Here is a 16,371-nt window from a genome sequence, read left to right as displayed (position 1 = left end):
GAAAGTGTGCATGTGTAACCCAATCACTATCCCCATCTATCCCCTACTCCTCCAAGATGGCTGGACCATCATTGTAAATACACACCTGTACTTTGCATCTCCCCCACCTCATTGTAGATTGTAAGCTCTTACGAGCAGGGTTGTCTAATTTTGCTTTAATTATTGTATTGTTAACGTTGTTACTTATGATTTGTGTTTTGAAACTGTTAAACTGTAAAGCGCTGTGGAATATGTTGGCGCTATATAAATAAAGATTATTATTATTATCACTATTGGTCAATATCTTTATCTAGCCAAATTTTTATACTTTAGTAAATGTGCATGTGACTATAGAACCACAAAAGAACCACTTAGTATAGCATCAAAGTTATATGTAACCTTGGTAGGGCTGCCAGTTGGTTGTGCCTTAAGTTTCACATAAAGCATCTATTTTATCGTGTTGTTATTCATCTAATATATAAAGCTGAATGTGTGTGTGTGTGTGTGTGTGTGTGTGTATGTATGTCCGGGATTGGCATCTGCACTGTTGCAGCTACAGCCATAAAATTTTGCACAGTCACACGTCTGGACCCCGAGAGCATCATAGGCTATGCTGTGAGGTGAAATTTTAACCCCGCATGTTCCAATTCACCAAAAAATTTGGCCTATTATTCTTATCATTTCTATGGTGTTATCGTCCTTCTGTAAAGCTGGAAATAACACAATTTATTACTGTGCCAACACAGACCATCCTCTGACACAGACTGCAGGGGGAGCCCAGTATCACACAGGAAAGGATTAGATACATGGCTCAGCAGTCAGTATCACACAGGATAGAATTAGATATACAGCTCAGCAGTCAGTATCACACAGGAGAGGATTAGACACAGGGCTCAGCAGTCAGTATCACACAGGATAGGATTAGGTACACAGCTCAGCAGGCAGTATCACACAGGATAGGAATAGATACACAGCTCAGCAGGCAGTATCACACAGGATAGGAATAGATACACAGCTCAGCAGACAGTATCACACAGGATAGGATTAGATATACAGCTCAGCACACAGTATCACACCGAATAGTATTAGATACACGGCTCAGCAGACAGTATCACACAGAATAGGATTAGATACACGGCTCAGCAGTCAGTATCACACAGGATAGTATTTGATACACGGCCCAGCAGTCAGTATCACACAGCATAGGATTAGATACATGACTGAGCAGTCAGTAACACATGATAGGATTAGGTACACGGCTCAGCAGTCAGTATCACACAGGATAGGGTTAGATACACGGCTCAGCAGATGGTATCACACAGGATAGGATTAGATACACTGCTCAGCAGTCAGTATCACACAGGATAAGATTAGATACACAGCTCAGCAGTCAGTATCACACAGGAGAGGATTAGACACATGGCTCAGCAGTCAGTATCACACAGGATAGGATTAGATACACAGCTCAGCACACAGTATCACACAGATTAGTATTAGATACACGGCTCTTCAGACAGTATCACACAGAATAGGATTAGATACACGGCTCAGTAGTCAGTATCACACAGGATAGGGTTAGATACACGGCTCAGCAGACGGTATCACACAGGATAGAATTAGATACACTGCTCAGCAGTCAGTAACACACGTTAGGATTAGATGCACAGCTCAGCAGAAAGTATCACACAGGAGAGGATTAGGTACACAGCTCAGCAGACATTATCACACAGGATAGTGTTAGATACACAGCTCAGAAACAGGATGTGCCAAAGGAGAGAACATTTTCGCTCCAAGAATTCCACTCATTCCATCTGATTTGTTTTTTGATTTTAAATGCCTCCAGTTTCCAGTTCAACTGCTATTTGCAATGTCCATTAACAATGCTCAGGGACAGTCCTTGAAAGTAGTAGGGATCGATTTGCAATCTCCATGCTTTTCTCATGTCCAACTTTACGTGGTCTGTTTAAGAGTTGGAACTGCCAAAAATCTGTTCATCTTTGCACCGAAAGGAAAAACTAAAAATCTTGAATGAGTTGAAAATAAAATACTATCAATACTTGGGTAATCGTTTAGTTAATTAGTGTTGCAAATATATAGTGTTGAATATATGATGTGAAATGCTTTTATGTGCAATATAATCATTATAATTTGTTATAACTAACCACAGTTGGTTACTATGCCCAGGTAACGCCGGGCTCTTCAGCTAGTGTATTAATAAAATTTGATTATTGTTATATGCATTCCTTGTTTCCTTGGGTTTCTGATGCACATATTGTTATACGGAGTGTGACCTAGTGTTTAGGTTGTCTATGGACTACTATGTATGCCAACGATGTATAATATGCATATATTCATTTTATTTAGGCATTTTGTTTTTGTTGGGGAAAAAATTAATTACGGTATCTTAATTAAAATGTTGCCGGCAGCCACGCCTGCGCAGTAGCATCTATTGGACATTTTATGATTACTTGTGTTGTCTTTGTATAATATTTACATTTGGCAAAACCAAAGGAAAAAGCAATGTGTATATATACCCTAATGAAAATAAATAAGTAAAAAAGCAAGTGCATTAAATAACATAGGGTACTTGGTAAACACTGTTTTGATCAAAAAAGTATAAAGCTGTCCCACCACAGCAAGGTGTACCCATTTGAGACAGTAACTACACTAACGGTAAAACCTACCTAGTGTGAATAGTGGCAGAGTTTGGTGATCAGAAACATTTACCATATATACTTGCGCATAAGCCGAGATTTTCAGGCCATTTTTTGGGGCTGAAAGTCCCCCTCTCGGCTTATACATGAGTCATATAGCCAGGGGGTCGGCGGCGGTGGATGGGGAGCGTGGGTGTCACAACATACTGACCTCCCCGGCGTGGTCTCTGTAGCCGCCATGCTTCTCCCACGGTATCCTTTCCTTCCTACAGCGGTCACATGGTACTGCTCATCAAAGTAATGAATATGCGCATATTTATGACTTTAATGAGCGGTACTATGTGACCGCTGAAGGGAGACTGTGGGAGAACGGGGCTGCAGAGACACGCCAGGGGAAGGTAAGTATATGCTATATTCACCTGTCCCAGTTCCAACGCTACTCGCCGCTGTCTGCCCTCCGGATCCCTCTGTCAGTGATTTTCAGACAGCAGAGGGCGCGATGATATAGTGAAGTGCGTGCCCTTTGCCTGAACAGTCACTGACAGAGGGACCCGGCGGACAGACAGCAGCGAGCAGCATTGGAACCGGGACAGGTGAATATCTCAGTTGCCGGGTCCTGAGCCAGCGGCGACATCTGTCCCCCATAGCGCGCCGGTGTCTTCGCCTGCTCAGCACACCGGCACCTGGCCCTTAGCGACGAGAGGTGAGTATGTCTTTTTTTTTTTAATACCTGCAGTAGCGGCAGCAGCAATATATGGGGGCATAATCTATGGGGGAAGCATATGGGAGCATATTCAATGGAGCATCTTATGGGGGCAGCCTATGGAAGCATATTCAATGGAGCATCTTATGGGGCATATTCAATGGAGCATATTATGGGGGCAGCATATGGGGGCATATTCAATGGAGCATCTTATTGGGGCAGCATATGGGGGCATATTCAGTGGAGCATCTTATGGGGGCAGCATATGGAAGAATATTCAATGGAGCATCTTATGGGGGCAGCATATGGGGACATATTCAATGGAGCATATTATGGGGGCAGCATATGGGTGATATTCAATGGAGCATCTTATGGGGCAGCATATGGGGACATATTCAATGGAGTATCTTATGGGGCAGCATATGGGGCATAATCTATGGAACGTCTTATGGGGCCATGACATTTATGGAGCAGCATATGGGGCATATTATTCTATGGAGCATCTTATGGGGCCATTATTTACCTTTGTGCAGCATTATATGGGGCATATTTTGTATGGAGCATCTTATGTGGCCATCATGAACTGTATGGAGCATTATATGGGGCTCCTGAATCAATATGGCTATTCAAAAACATTTAACCTACTGATGTCTCAATTAATTTTACTTTTATTGGTATCTATTTTTACTTTTGAAATTTACCAGTTGCTGCTGTATTTTCCACCCTAGGCTTTTACGTGAGTCAATAAGTTTTCCCAGTTTTTTGTGGCAATATTAGGGGGGCCGGCTTATACTCGGGTAGACTTATACACGAGTATATACGGTAAGGGTGAGAATCATGCAAAAGAATAGGAAATCATGATGGAGCAAACAATGTTTCACACAACTGTATGTACTATATAAAGAGGTATTAGTATATAGTATAAGACATGTGCCACTGAATATTCCTCTAAAGAAGAATACTAGTTAGATCTTTAGACAGCGAAAATCCTCATACATGCCTGTTCAGTCTGTAGTTTACTGCTAAATCTTCTGACTGCCATCCTAGAGGTCTTGAGTTTGAATCCCAGGAAAGACTAATTTTTTTTTTTCACAACGCAAATGTTTTATTATTTACTGAGAGACTAAATGCTGCAGGGTCCCTCCCCAATGTCCTTAGTCGGACTTCAGACGCATACAGTTCAACTGAGCCCGTCTTCCCCCCATGATATACAGGCCTTACTGTGTATCTAGAGTCATTGATCCCAATGGCCCAGTCACAATGCTATTATGTATGGCCAATTCTTTATGGATCATATGATTATATATGCCCTACAACTAGCACAGCTGTATACAGTATGACGTACAGTACATTTTATATGTTTATGCTCTGTGACTAATATTTGCCCTAGGGCTGATGTTATCTACATCACAGTATGGCTGATTTTATTATACATGCACAATGGTTGATTCTACTACATTCTTTTGCTTGGGTGCCATTCTGTAAAATAAAATATATATATTTTTCCTCTATTCAGTGGGACCAGGGATCTCTTGCACCTGTTATATAAACTCACGTTGATGCCCCAGTACTTGACATCTATTGGTGAATGATCTCGCCCACATTTTTTTTATTATTTGGGATCATTTGCTCATCTTGGATTTTAAATAAAAGAAAAACCTGATGATAAGCAATAAGCATACTTCAGTATTTATCTCTTCAGTATTTGGTTCTCAGTCACTTTCTAAAATTCCTGTCTTCCCGAAGAAACTTAAACAGAATTTCAACTTTCCATCTGACAATCCAGAATCTTTGATTCTTCCCTTCTAATAGATTTACGGTATTTTCCTATGACTCACACTACTTAACGATGTCATATAGTTTTTAGGAATGGTAATCACCGGTTTTTGGACTTATTTTACACAATTACTATTAGCAGTTTCCCTGTAAGCAGACGTTACATCATCTGTATAATACTGTTCTGCTATCTGTCGCCTTCAGTTACATAAAATGAGGTTTCTTCACCCTCCCCAGACATTGGTAAGATGGAATTCTTGTATCAGCAGAAGTCACTTTCCTGCACACGTTGACAAAAGGAGACAGGAGATCCATTTTCCGATAAAGCTGTAAATGAAAATAGCTAGTGTGTAGCTGCTGTCAGGATCGCCCACATATACGGCATGGAGAGCGACAGCCGCCATGGAAATATGTCAATATTTTTTGCTTTGGATTTGTAGTGCCAAAAATATTTGGTGTAAGGAGGAGCTCTAATCTTGAAAATATCTTTAATCTTCTGAACTCCTAAGCTGATCAACCATAACCAAGTACAAATAATGGAAACACATTCTGCAGTCCACCATGTACAATGAAACATAGAGGCTGTAAGGCCTGTTTCACATTTCCGTTTGTTTCCATCAGTCAAAATCCGCCTTTTTTTAAAAGAAACGGATCCGCCATTTTTTGTGGCGGATCGGTTTTTTTCCCCATTGACTTGCATTAGCAGCGAATTTTGACGGATGGTCATCCGTTGGATCCGTTTTTTGACGGATCCTCCAAAATTTTGGCCTCCGCTGACTTGAGTGGACGGACAATGAAACGTTTTTTGTCTACACGAATCCGCTATTTTACACTGAGCATGCCCGGAAGAATTTGCTTGCCAGAAATTTAACCCCGAATCCTGTTCTGGCGGCAGAAAAAAATTCTCTCTCTCTCTCCGTTTCCAGGCTGCGGTTCCTTTAAATTTCCGACTTCAGCGGGTCAGTCAAAACAACGATCCATGGCATTGGTGACATTGGGGTCACATCAGAAACGGATCCGTCTTTTGCATTTTTTCACGGATTTCAACTGACCAAAAAAACGGAAGTGTGAAAGAGGCCTTAGATGTTTAATAGTTAAAAAAAAAAGTTTGGCATGAAATCCTATTGCAAAAATTGTTGGGTTTTTTTTGTTGCCAAAAATGCATATTTATTGTTAAGTGGAAAAGAAATCTTTGTTTTTTAAGTTCTATAAAAAAGACTAAGGAGAAAAATTACTGAAAAATGCCATACCCACAGTACTGTATGCTGTAATATTTTTAACCCATTCATGACATGGCGATTTTGCATTTTTTTTTGTTTTAGTTTTTTCTTCCCCTTATTCCAAGAGAAATAACTTTTTTATTTTTTCCATCAGCACAGCCATATGAGGGCTTGTTTTTGTGGGACGGGTTGCAATTTTGAATCACATTCATTTTATCATGTGATGACCTGGAAAAGATAGAAAAAAAATCCTAAGTGTGTTGACAATGCAAAAATATTGCAATTTCGCAATTGTTTTTTTTTATAAATACCATACTCACTATATGGCAAAACTGATTCTCTACGTCAACACGAGTATGCAGATGCCAAATGTGTAGGTGTTTTTTATTAAGTGGTAAAATAAAATTCAGAAATTTGAAAGAAAAAAATTATTTTTTTCTTTTGTCGCCATTTTCCCGAGTCCCGTAACATTTTAATTTTTCACTGTATGGCGCTGTGTAAGGGCTTATTTTTTGAGTTGACAGTTTTACTGATACCAATATTGGGTATATACAATGTTTTGATCGCCTCTTACTGCATTTTATTGCAATGTCGCAACAGCCAGGAAAAGTAATGCTGGCGTTTTGATTTATTTTTTGTTACACCATTTACTGATCAGATTAATTTATTTAATATTTTAATAGATCGGACCTTTACGGAAACAGCAATTCCCAATATATTTTTTTTTAAATTGCTTTAATTTTAATGGGGCAAAAGGTAGGTGATTTGAACTTTTGTGTTTTCTTTCTTTCTTTTTTATTTTTTTTAAACCTTTTCTTTAATCTTTTTACTGTATTTAATAGTCCCTTAAAGGGATTTGAAGCAGCGATCATCCAATCTCTTGTGCTATACATAACAGTGCATTAGTACTGCTATTTATAGCTAAAATCATGAACAAGAAGGGTCGGCCTTCACAGGAAGATCATAATAACAGGCATGGGGGTCATCAGCAACTTTCACAATACGTTCCCACAATCAGGAAGTAGCGGTGCTTTGGACGAAGTGTATGTTCATTGCGTCCAAAATGCTGCTTTCTATTGAACGCAGGTAAATCCACATGTGTTCACTTAAAGAAGTGGATTTACCACACCGCATGTCAGTGTCAGGGTGATCCGCAGGCGACTATGCATGCATAGTAGACATGGGATTTCTAGAAATCCCATCCACTATGCTGTAACATCTGGCCACTGTGGATTTGACGCTGCATAAATACAAAGCCTCAAGCCCACAACAATTCCTGATAGTGGGCACGTACCTTTAGACACACACAATAAAGTGTGTGTAAAGTCTGTTATTTTTGACCTTTTGTGGCTTACCCTCCTTGTGGAGTGTGTCAATGACTACTTTCTGGACATCTGTCAAGTCAGCAGTCTTCCCCATGATTGTGGAGCCTACGGAAACAGACTAAGAAACCTTTTTAAACGCTTAGGAAGCCTTTGCAGGTGTTTTTTGTGAATTATTCTAATTTTCTGAGATAATGACTTTTGGGTTTTCGTTGGCTGTAAGCCATAATCATCAACATTTACAGAAATAAACACTTGAAATAGATCACTCTGTTTGTAATGACTCTATATAATATATGAGTTTCACGTTTTGTATTGAAGAACTGAAATAAATTAACTTTTTGATGATATTCTAATTTTGTGAGAAGCACCTGTATATACACTGGTAGCACAGTATGGTTAAAAACACATGTTCATTAGGTTCAGCTGATGGATGGGAAATGATAAAGGGAAGGGTTTAGATTGAACCATAATGCAGTCTGTTTCTAAAGAGAACATTTTTCGCTTTGTCTTTCGAATGTCGATCAATTGGATTAACACTCAGAATAAGAATGAAGAATTGTATGTGTATACCGTACATGGTATTTGTTATATTCTTCAAAAAAAAGTATCTAAGCCATTTTTTTGTATCATCTACTGTTCCCTCCACGATCAGGTCCTGAGGTAGACTATTACACAGATCAATAGTTCTTATGATAGAGAAGCTTTGTCTCCTGTAGAGACTAAATTATTTTTTCTCTAGACGAAGGGAGGTTCCTCTGGTCTTTTGAGGGAGTTTTCTATAAAACAGCTTTTGACTATACTTTTTGTGGGGCCCATTTATGTATTTGCACAAGTTATTCATGATCCACCTTATTTGTCTCCTCTGAAGACTAAAGAAATTAAATTATTTTAGTGTCTCCCCATAATTAATCAGCTGTGTGTCGTCTTTGTATGTTTTCTAACTACAGGGCATCCTTTCTATGAACCATTGCCCAGAAGTGAACTGCATATTCCAGTGGAGGACACAATAATGCTTTGCAAAGTGGTAGTATTACGTCCTGTAATACATGACAATATCTGGCTGGCTTTAGAAGTCGCTGATAGTTATTGCATGATATTATTTAGTCTGTGATTTACAAGTGATCCCTCATTTTACTCCCCTAGAACTCAGGTCTTTAGTGTCCAGATGGATAACCTTACATTACTCCACATTGAATCTCATCTACCACAGAGATGCCTAAACACTCTGTTTTTCCAAGTCAGCCTGTAACTTATAGTCTTTACTATAGTATTCTTCCATAGGTGCACTATACTACATTGCTTGGTGTCGTCTGTAAAAATAGAAATATCACTATCAATCTCATCTTCCATAACATTAATAAAAAAGATAAATGAGGTACATCACTTATAACTGGAGACCATTCAGAGTAGCAGCCATTCACCACAACTCTATGGGTGTGGTCTTTGAGCCAGTTTTCGATTCAACTACAAGATTTATATCTAAGCCTATAGACCTTCATATACATATTAGGCGTCTATAGAGGACAGTGTAAAATGCATCTACAAAGTCCAAAAACCATATATTCAAAACTAATTCTCTGTTGAGGTCTCTCCACTCCATAAAAACTAATTTGGTTAGTTTGACAACTTATTTTCATCATAAAACTGTACTGGCTCTTACTGATAACATTATTTTCTACCATAATCCTATAAAAAAAATCACTTACAAGCCCCTCAAACATCTTTCCAACATTTCATGTTAAGCTTACAGGTTTGTAATTACCCCCAAAAGACCTAGAGCCCTTTTTGAAAATGTGCACCACATTGACTTTGTCTAAGCCACACGTCACAATGAGACAAGTTTGGTCGCCGCCCCAGTATCTTACTTTATACTTTCTCTGAAACACTCCAGTGGGGTAGATATAGTATATCTCAACGTCAGCAAAGCATTTGATAAAGTATCTCATACTATCCTTATTGAAAAAATGACCAAGTATGGGATTGGCAAGGCTACGGTTAGGTGGATTCATAACTGGCTCAGTGATCGTACTCAAAGAGTGGTAATAAATGGTTGCACCTCCAACTGGAAGAGTGTTTCAAGTAGAGTACCACAAGGCTCTGTCCTGGCCCCAGTGGTCAACATTTTTATAATTGATCTAGATAAGGGAATTGAAGGTGATCTGATCAAATTTGCCAACAATGCAAAGCTAGGAGGGATAGCTAACACTAGAGAAGACCGAGAAAGGATTCATATTGGGTACACATTGTCACATTGGGATGACTTTTATTTTTTTTTTATTAAATTAGCATGATCTTAACACCCTATGTTATTTACAAATAATATTACTATTTATTAGCGTATTGCAGGGTATTTTCTCATTGTTTTTATCCTAGGCTTTATCTGTTAATGGCCACAGTGTGAATATGCACCTACATATTACATTTTTAAATATGTATTATATTATATATTTATACCAACAGGTGCCCTGGCACATATGTGCAGTTTAGTGTCAGAACAGTGATAGTAGCAGACGCAAAACTGACCAGAACTGTCAATCGAGAAGGAGCGCCCCCCCAGCAATCAAGTAGTAAGGAGACTGCAGGGCTGTGAGCTGTTCAAGAGACACCTTGAGAATACCTCAAGGTGTCGGGCGGGAGGACGTCAGGATCGCCGCGTCTGACAGGTAAGTAACGACCGCTGCTGCGTTGCTACATCGCTGGTGAGATCGCTGGCTTTCAGTACCATCTTTATGCTGATGACACACAACTGTACACATCATCCCCTGACCTTACCTCCGCTGTACTACAGAACGCCACTGACTGTCTGCAGTCTCCAACATCATGTCTGCTCTCTATCTGAAACTCAACCTCTCCAAAACTGAACTTCTTCTGCTCCCACCATCTACTAACCTCCCTAAATCTGACATTTCCCTCTCTGTGGGTGGCACCATAATAACACCCCGACAGCAGGCACGCTGTCTGGGTGTTATGTTCGACTCCGATCTCTCCTTCACCTCCCATATACAATCTCTAGCCCGCTCATGCCGCTTACACCTAAAGAACATCTCTAGAATCCGCCCTTTTCTCACCATGGAAACAACAAAAACTCTCACTGTCGCCCTGATCCACTCCCGCCTGGACTACTGTAATGCTCTATTAATTGGCCTCCCTCTCACTCGACTCTCCCCTCTCCAGTCTATCCTTAATGCAGCAGCCAGGGTTGTCCATGTGGCTAATCGTTACTCAGACACGTCCGCTCTTCGCCAGTCGTTACACTGGCTGCCAATTCATTACAGGGTACAATTCAAAGTACTTGTTCTCACCCACAAAGCTCTCCACAGTGCGGCACCCCCTTACATCTCCTCCCTATCGGCCTAACCGACCGCTGCGCTCTGCAAATGACTTTCGACTAACCTCTGCCCTAATCCGTACCTCCCACTCCCGACTCCAAGACTTCTCCCGTGCTGCGCCAATCCTCTGGAATGCTCTACCCCAAGATATTAGGATCATCCACAATTTGCATAGTTTTAGGCGCTCACTCAAAACGCATTTGTTCAGAGCGGCCTATCACATTCAGTAATCAAAGTCATGTTATGTTTGTGTGTGTGTAGCCCATTCACTATCTCCATCTAACCCCCACCCCCTGAAGATGGCTGGACCGTCATTGTAAATACATCATTGTAAATACAAACCTATGCTTTGTATCTCCCCCACCTCATTGTAGATTGTAAGCTCCACAAGCAGGGTCGTCTTATTTCGCTTTAATTATTGTATTGTTAACGTTGTTACTTATGACTGTTGTGTTTGAAACTGTTCAACTGTAAAGCGATGCGGAATATGTTGGCGCTATATAAAGATTATTATTATTATTATTACCTCTTCAAGGTTGATAACGGGAAAAATATTGAAGTCTAGCATGGTCTAAGTATTTTATACCTAGCTTTCAGTGCTTTCTCATCTCTCCCAGACGTAGGAATCTCTCACTTTATGATATGGGTGCAAGACTGGAGATGGGTGTTAGACAGAAGTTAATGAGTATTGTGCTTCTCGAAACAGCTGCAGTGTTCTTATTAAAGTCAGGCTGAATTCATGGTATAAAGAAGCTGTGCAGAAGATTACTAAACTCAGCTATCAGGGTACTGTAACATACAGATTAGCTGCGGTAACATCTACTTTCTAGGCAAGTTTCTATGTGCTTGAATTATTCAGCAGACAGTGCTAGATACTTGTTCAGGGCTGCACGAAAAGAAGGTTCCAGACAGGAAATTGGTGGATTGAGCCATTCTTGTGCAGACATGTGTGCGGAATTCGGTATATTAACTCTTAATGGGGCTTTACACATAGCGATATCGCTAGTGCGTCACCGATTTTGTGACGCAGCAGCGATATTGCTAGCGATATCGCTATGTGTGATACCTCCGACCGGCTCCCCCGCTGATTATCGCTGATCGCGCAAGATCGTGCAGCTCCATTTCTTGTCAGGCGCTTCCTGCTGGGCTTCCTGCTGGCGCCGATGAGCGACGCGTGGACGCGGGCGGGAGGACGTCAGGATCGCCACGTCTGACAGGTAAGTAACGACCGCTGCTGCGTTGCTACATCGCTGGTGAGATCAGCCTTTTTGGCAGCTCACTAGCGACCATTTAGTGATGCACCAGCGATCCTGACCGGGTCATATCGCTGGTGCATCGCTAAATGTAAAGGGGGCTTTAGGAGTGAGGCATGCAACTGAATAGGATAGTATACAGTATTGGCAATGGGAAATTACTGGAACCAATGAAGTGCCAGTCTCACTAAGGCTAGTTTCACACTAGCGTTTATTTCCTGCAGCGCACGGCACCACTAAGACCCGCCCCATCCGGTCATCGGCGCCTACTAGCGCACATGGAAGCTTGTGATCTGCGCACCCTATCTTTAGCATAGGGTGCGCAGATTGTGCGCTGGCCGTGCGCTAGTAGGATTTTAGCGTGCGCTGCGCACTTTTGAAGGTGCGCCGTGCGCGCCAAAATGCAACATGCTGCGTTCGGCGCACACAGGCGCACCTTCAAAAGTGCGCAGCGCACACTAAAATCCTACTAGCGCACGGCCAGCGCACGATCTGCGCACCTTATGCTAAAGATAGGGTGCGCAGATCGCAAGCGTCCAATCTTTAGCATAAGGTGCGCAGATCGTGTGCTGGCCATGCGCTAGTAGGATTTTAGTGTGCGCTGCGCACTTTTGAAGGTGCGCCTGTGTGCGCCGAACGCAGCATGTTGCATTTTGGCGCGCACGGCGCACCTTCAAAAGTGCGCAGCGCACGCTAAAATCCTACTAGCGCATGGCCAGCGCACAATCTGCGCACCCTATGCTAAAGATAGGGTGCGCAGATCGCAAGCGTCCATGTGCGCTAGTAGGCGCCGATGACCGGATGGGGCGGGCAGGGAGCCGTCAGGGGGCGGGGCTTAGTGGCGCCGTGCGCTGCAGGAAATAAACGCTAGTGTGAAACTAGCCTAACAGCCAGGTTTTGCAGCAAAAGCAACCAGAATGCATACTGTATAAGGGCACCTGGTGTATAGTGACATGCAAATGTCAATATTACTGTTATTGTAATCAATTAACAAAATTGAAAAGGAAATTATCTCTTGAAGTGCAAAAGTTAAAGATGACACATTTCCTTTGTATTTTAGATAAATAAAAATATATTGTTATTTTTTACATTTTAAAAATTCCAAAAGGTAAAATAGGCTGATGCAAATGTTTGAGCACTCTGCATGGTTAGTACCTAGTAGTATCCCCTTTTGCAAGTATCACAGCTTGTAAATCCTTTTTATAGCCAGCCAAGAGTCTTTCAATTCATGTTTGAGGGATTTTCATCCATTTTGCCTTGGAAAATTCTTCTAGTTCTGTAAGATTCCTGGGTCGTATTGCATGCACTACTATTTTGAGATCTAGCCACAGATTTTCAATGATGTTCAAACAGGAGACTGTGAGGACCATTGTAAAACCTTCAGCTTGCGCTTTTTGAGATAGTCTATTTTTTATTTTGACGTGTGTTTCGGATCATTATCCAGTTCTAGAAGCCATCCTCTTTTCAACTTCAGCTTTTTTACAGATGGTGTTATGTTTGCATCAATAATTTGTTGAAATTTCCCCATGCCATTGGATGCAACACGACCCTGAAGCATGATTGATCCACACCAGTAGCATAGCTACTGGGGGGGGGGCAGAGGGGGCCGTTGCCCCGGGTCCAGTCACATGCAGGGGCCCACTGGGAGACATGGCCAGTATCTGAGGTGTCAGAGAGAGCAGCACAATGCCAGCTCCCCTGAATGGCAGACTGCACAGTGGCAGGTTGCAGAGCCTGTCTGTGCAATGTTCAGTATGGTGCTGCTGTCTCACCGGTGGTGCTCCTTCCTGGCTGGCAAGCAGCTGCAGTTTCTGCAGTGCAGGCTCTGGTTGTCTCAGCCACACTGGGTCCTAGTGCCCTCTGTGTGCATACACTGGACACTTCCTGGTCCTGCCTCAGTCACTGCCTGCAAGCTTCATCGGTAAGCTTAAGCATGTCATGGTCACTGTGGGGTGAATGTGAGAGGATGGGTGTATTGTGAGGCAGGGGGACAGCGCCCTGGGGTGAATGTGAGAGGATGGGTGTATTGTGAGGCAGGGGGACAGCGCACTGAGGGTGAATGTGAGAGGATGGGGTATTGTGGGTGTTTAGGTGTGGGAGGGGGCACTGGGGGTGAATGTGAGGATGGGGTACTGTGAGTGAGGGGGGACAGTGCACTGGGAGTGAATGTGAGAGGATGGAAAAACTTAGCTTTAGATGACTGGAACAGAGCTGAAAACCAAGAGCTGACAAGCCAGAAGGAATCACCAGCCACTGAATAGGGCGTCGGCTGTCTTAAATCCAATCTGAGAATACTGCGATCCAATCGTCATCCTCAGGTGGCAGATCTCCACCGATCAAACCAGTGCACCACCTCCCGTCACCACCAGAGGGAGTCCAGAAGGGGAACTCACAATTGGTGAACCAGAGAATGAACTCACAACAGTACCCCCCCTTGAGGAGGGGTCACCGAACCCTCATCCACGCCACCAGGCCGATCAGGATGGGCCCGGTGAAAAGCACAAACCAATCTATTGGCATGAATATCGGAGGCAGAGACCTAAGAATTATCCTCCTGACCATAACCCTTCCATTTGACCAAATACTGGAGTCTCTGTCTAACCAAACGAGAATCCAATATTTTCTCCACCTCATATTCCACATTGCCTTCGACCAACACAGGGACAGGAGGTGCTGCCATAGGAACCACTGGCTCAACAAACCTCTTCAACAGAGATTTGTGAAATACGTTATGGATCTTGAACGTAACTGGAAGAGCCAATCGTAACAAAACAGGATTAAGAATTATCCAAAATCTTATAAGGACCAATAAATCTTGGCTTAAATTTAGAAGCTGCAACCTTCATAGGAATTTTCTTAGACGACAACCAAACCATATCACCCACTTTAAACCGGGGACCAATGGTCCTATGCCGGTTGGAAAATCGCTGGGCTTTTTCCTGAGAGAGAGTGACAACTTATCCAACAATTGGTCCCATATCTGCTGCATTCTCTTAACCACTGTGTCCACACCTGGGCAGGACGAAGATTCCACTTGCCCTGAAGAGAATCGAGGATGAAACCCAAAATTACAGAAAAAGGGTGGCATCAAAGTGGCAGAACTAGCTCTATTGTTCAGTGCAAATTCGGCCAAGGGCAAAAATGAGACCCAATCATCCTGATCAGCAGATATAAAACATCTCAAATAAGACTCCAAGGTCTGGTTTATTCTCTCAGTCTGTCCATTGGTCTGGGGATGAAACGCAGAGGAGAAGGATAACTGAATTCCCAGATTGGAACAAAAGGCTTTCCAGAATCTGGAAACAAACTGGACTCCTCTGTCGCACACAATGCTCTCAGGAATCCCATGTAACCAAACCACCTGTTGTAAAAACAAGGGCACCAACTCAGCAAAAGATGGCAACTTTGGGAGTGGTACAAGATGGACCATCTTCGAAAATCTTTCACAGATCACCCAGATAACAGTCATTCTCTGAGAGACAGGAAGATCAGAAATAAAATCCATTGAGATATGGGTCCATGGCCTCTTGGGCAGCAGCAAGGGCATCAGCAACCCACTAGAACGAGGACAGGGTTTAGACCGAGAACAAGTCCCACAGTACTGTACAAAATTCCTGACATCACGAGATAAGGCAGGCCACCAAAAGGACCGACTCATCAAATCTCTGGTACCAAAAGTACCTGGATGACCAGCCAATGCGGAGCAATGAATTTCAGACATCACTCTCTTTCTCCACTGGTCAGGAACATCCAATTTTCCCATAGGGCAACGCTCAGGTTTATCCTCCTGAAATTCCTCCAGGGCGCGTCTCAAATCGGGGGCGAAATGGCAGAAAGAACTACCCCATCTCCTAGGATGGTAGTAGGCTCGGTCACACTAAGAGAATCGGCAAAGAAACTCCAAGAAAGGGCGTCTGCCTTAACATTATTAGTGCCCGGAAGAAAAGAGACCACAAAATTAAAACGCGTGAAAAACAAGGCCCATCTAGCCTGTCTAGGATTCAAGCGTTTGGCCGACTCCAGATAAATTAGATTCTTGTGATCGGTGAGGACCACAACTTGATGTCTAGCTCCCTCCAACCAATGTCTCCACTCCTCAAATGCCCACTTCATGGCCAACAATTACAGATTC

At 42.4% G+C, this 16,371-nt stretch overlaps 1 long non-coding RNA gene across 2 annotated transcripts in view; it reads right to left on the bottom strand.

The window, feature by feature from the left end:
- Positions 1-16,371, bottom strand: part of LOC141095362 (uncharacterized) — a 132,328-nt gene that overhangs the window by 68,370 nt on the left and 47,587 nt on the right. Inside the window, exon 2 of one of the 2 annotated variants that reach the window (XR_012233361.1) lies at positions 6,363-6,560. This is a non-coding gene — a long non-coding RNA (uncharacterized lncRNA). Of the gene's footprint in view, positions 1-5,583; positions 6,561-16,371 lie in introns of those variants that run through there. The other variant, XR_012233360.1, reaches the window with a different exon arrangement.

This window comes from Dendrobates tinctorius, unplaced genomic scaffold (genome assembly GCF_039654945.1).
Source record: "Dendrobates tinctorius isolate UK_male_01 unplaced genomic scaffold, ASM3965494v1 ptg000069l, whole genome shotgun sequence".
In the NCBI taxonomy this organism is placed as follows: Eukaryota; Metazoa; Chordata; class Amphibia; order Anura; family Dendrobatidae; genus Dendrobates; species Dendrobates tinctorius.
Note: the sequence above shows the minus strand (reverse complement) of the source record. Positions and strands in the feature narration are given on the sequence as shown.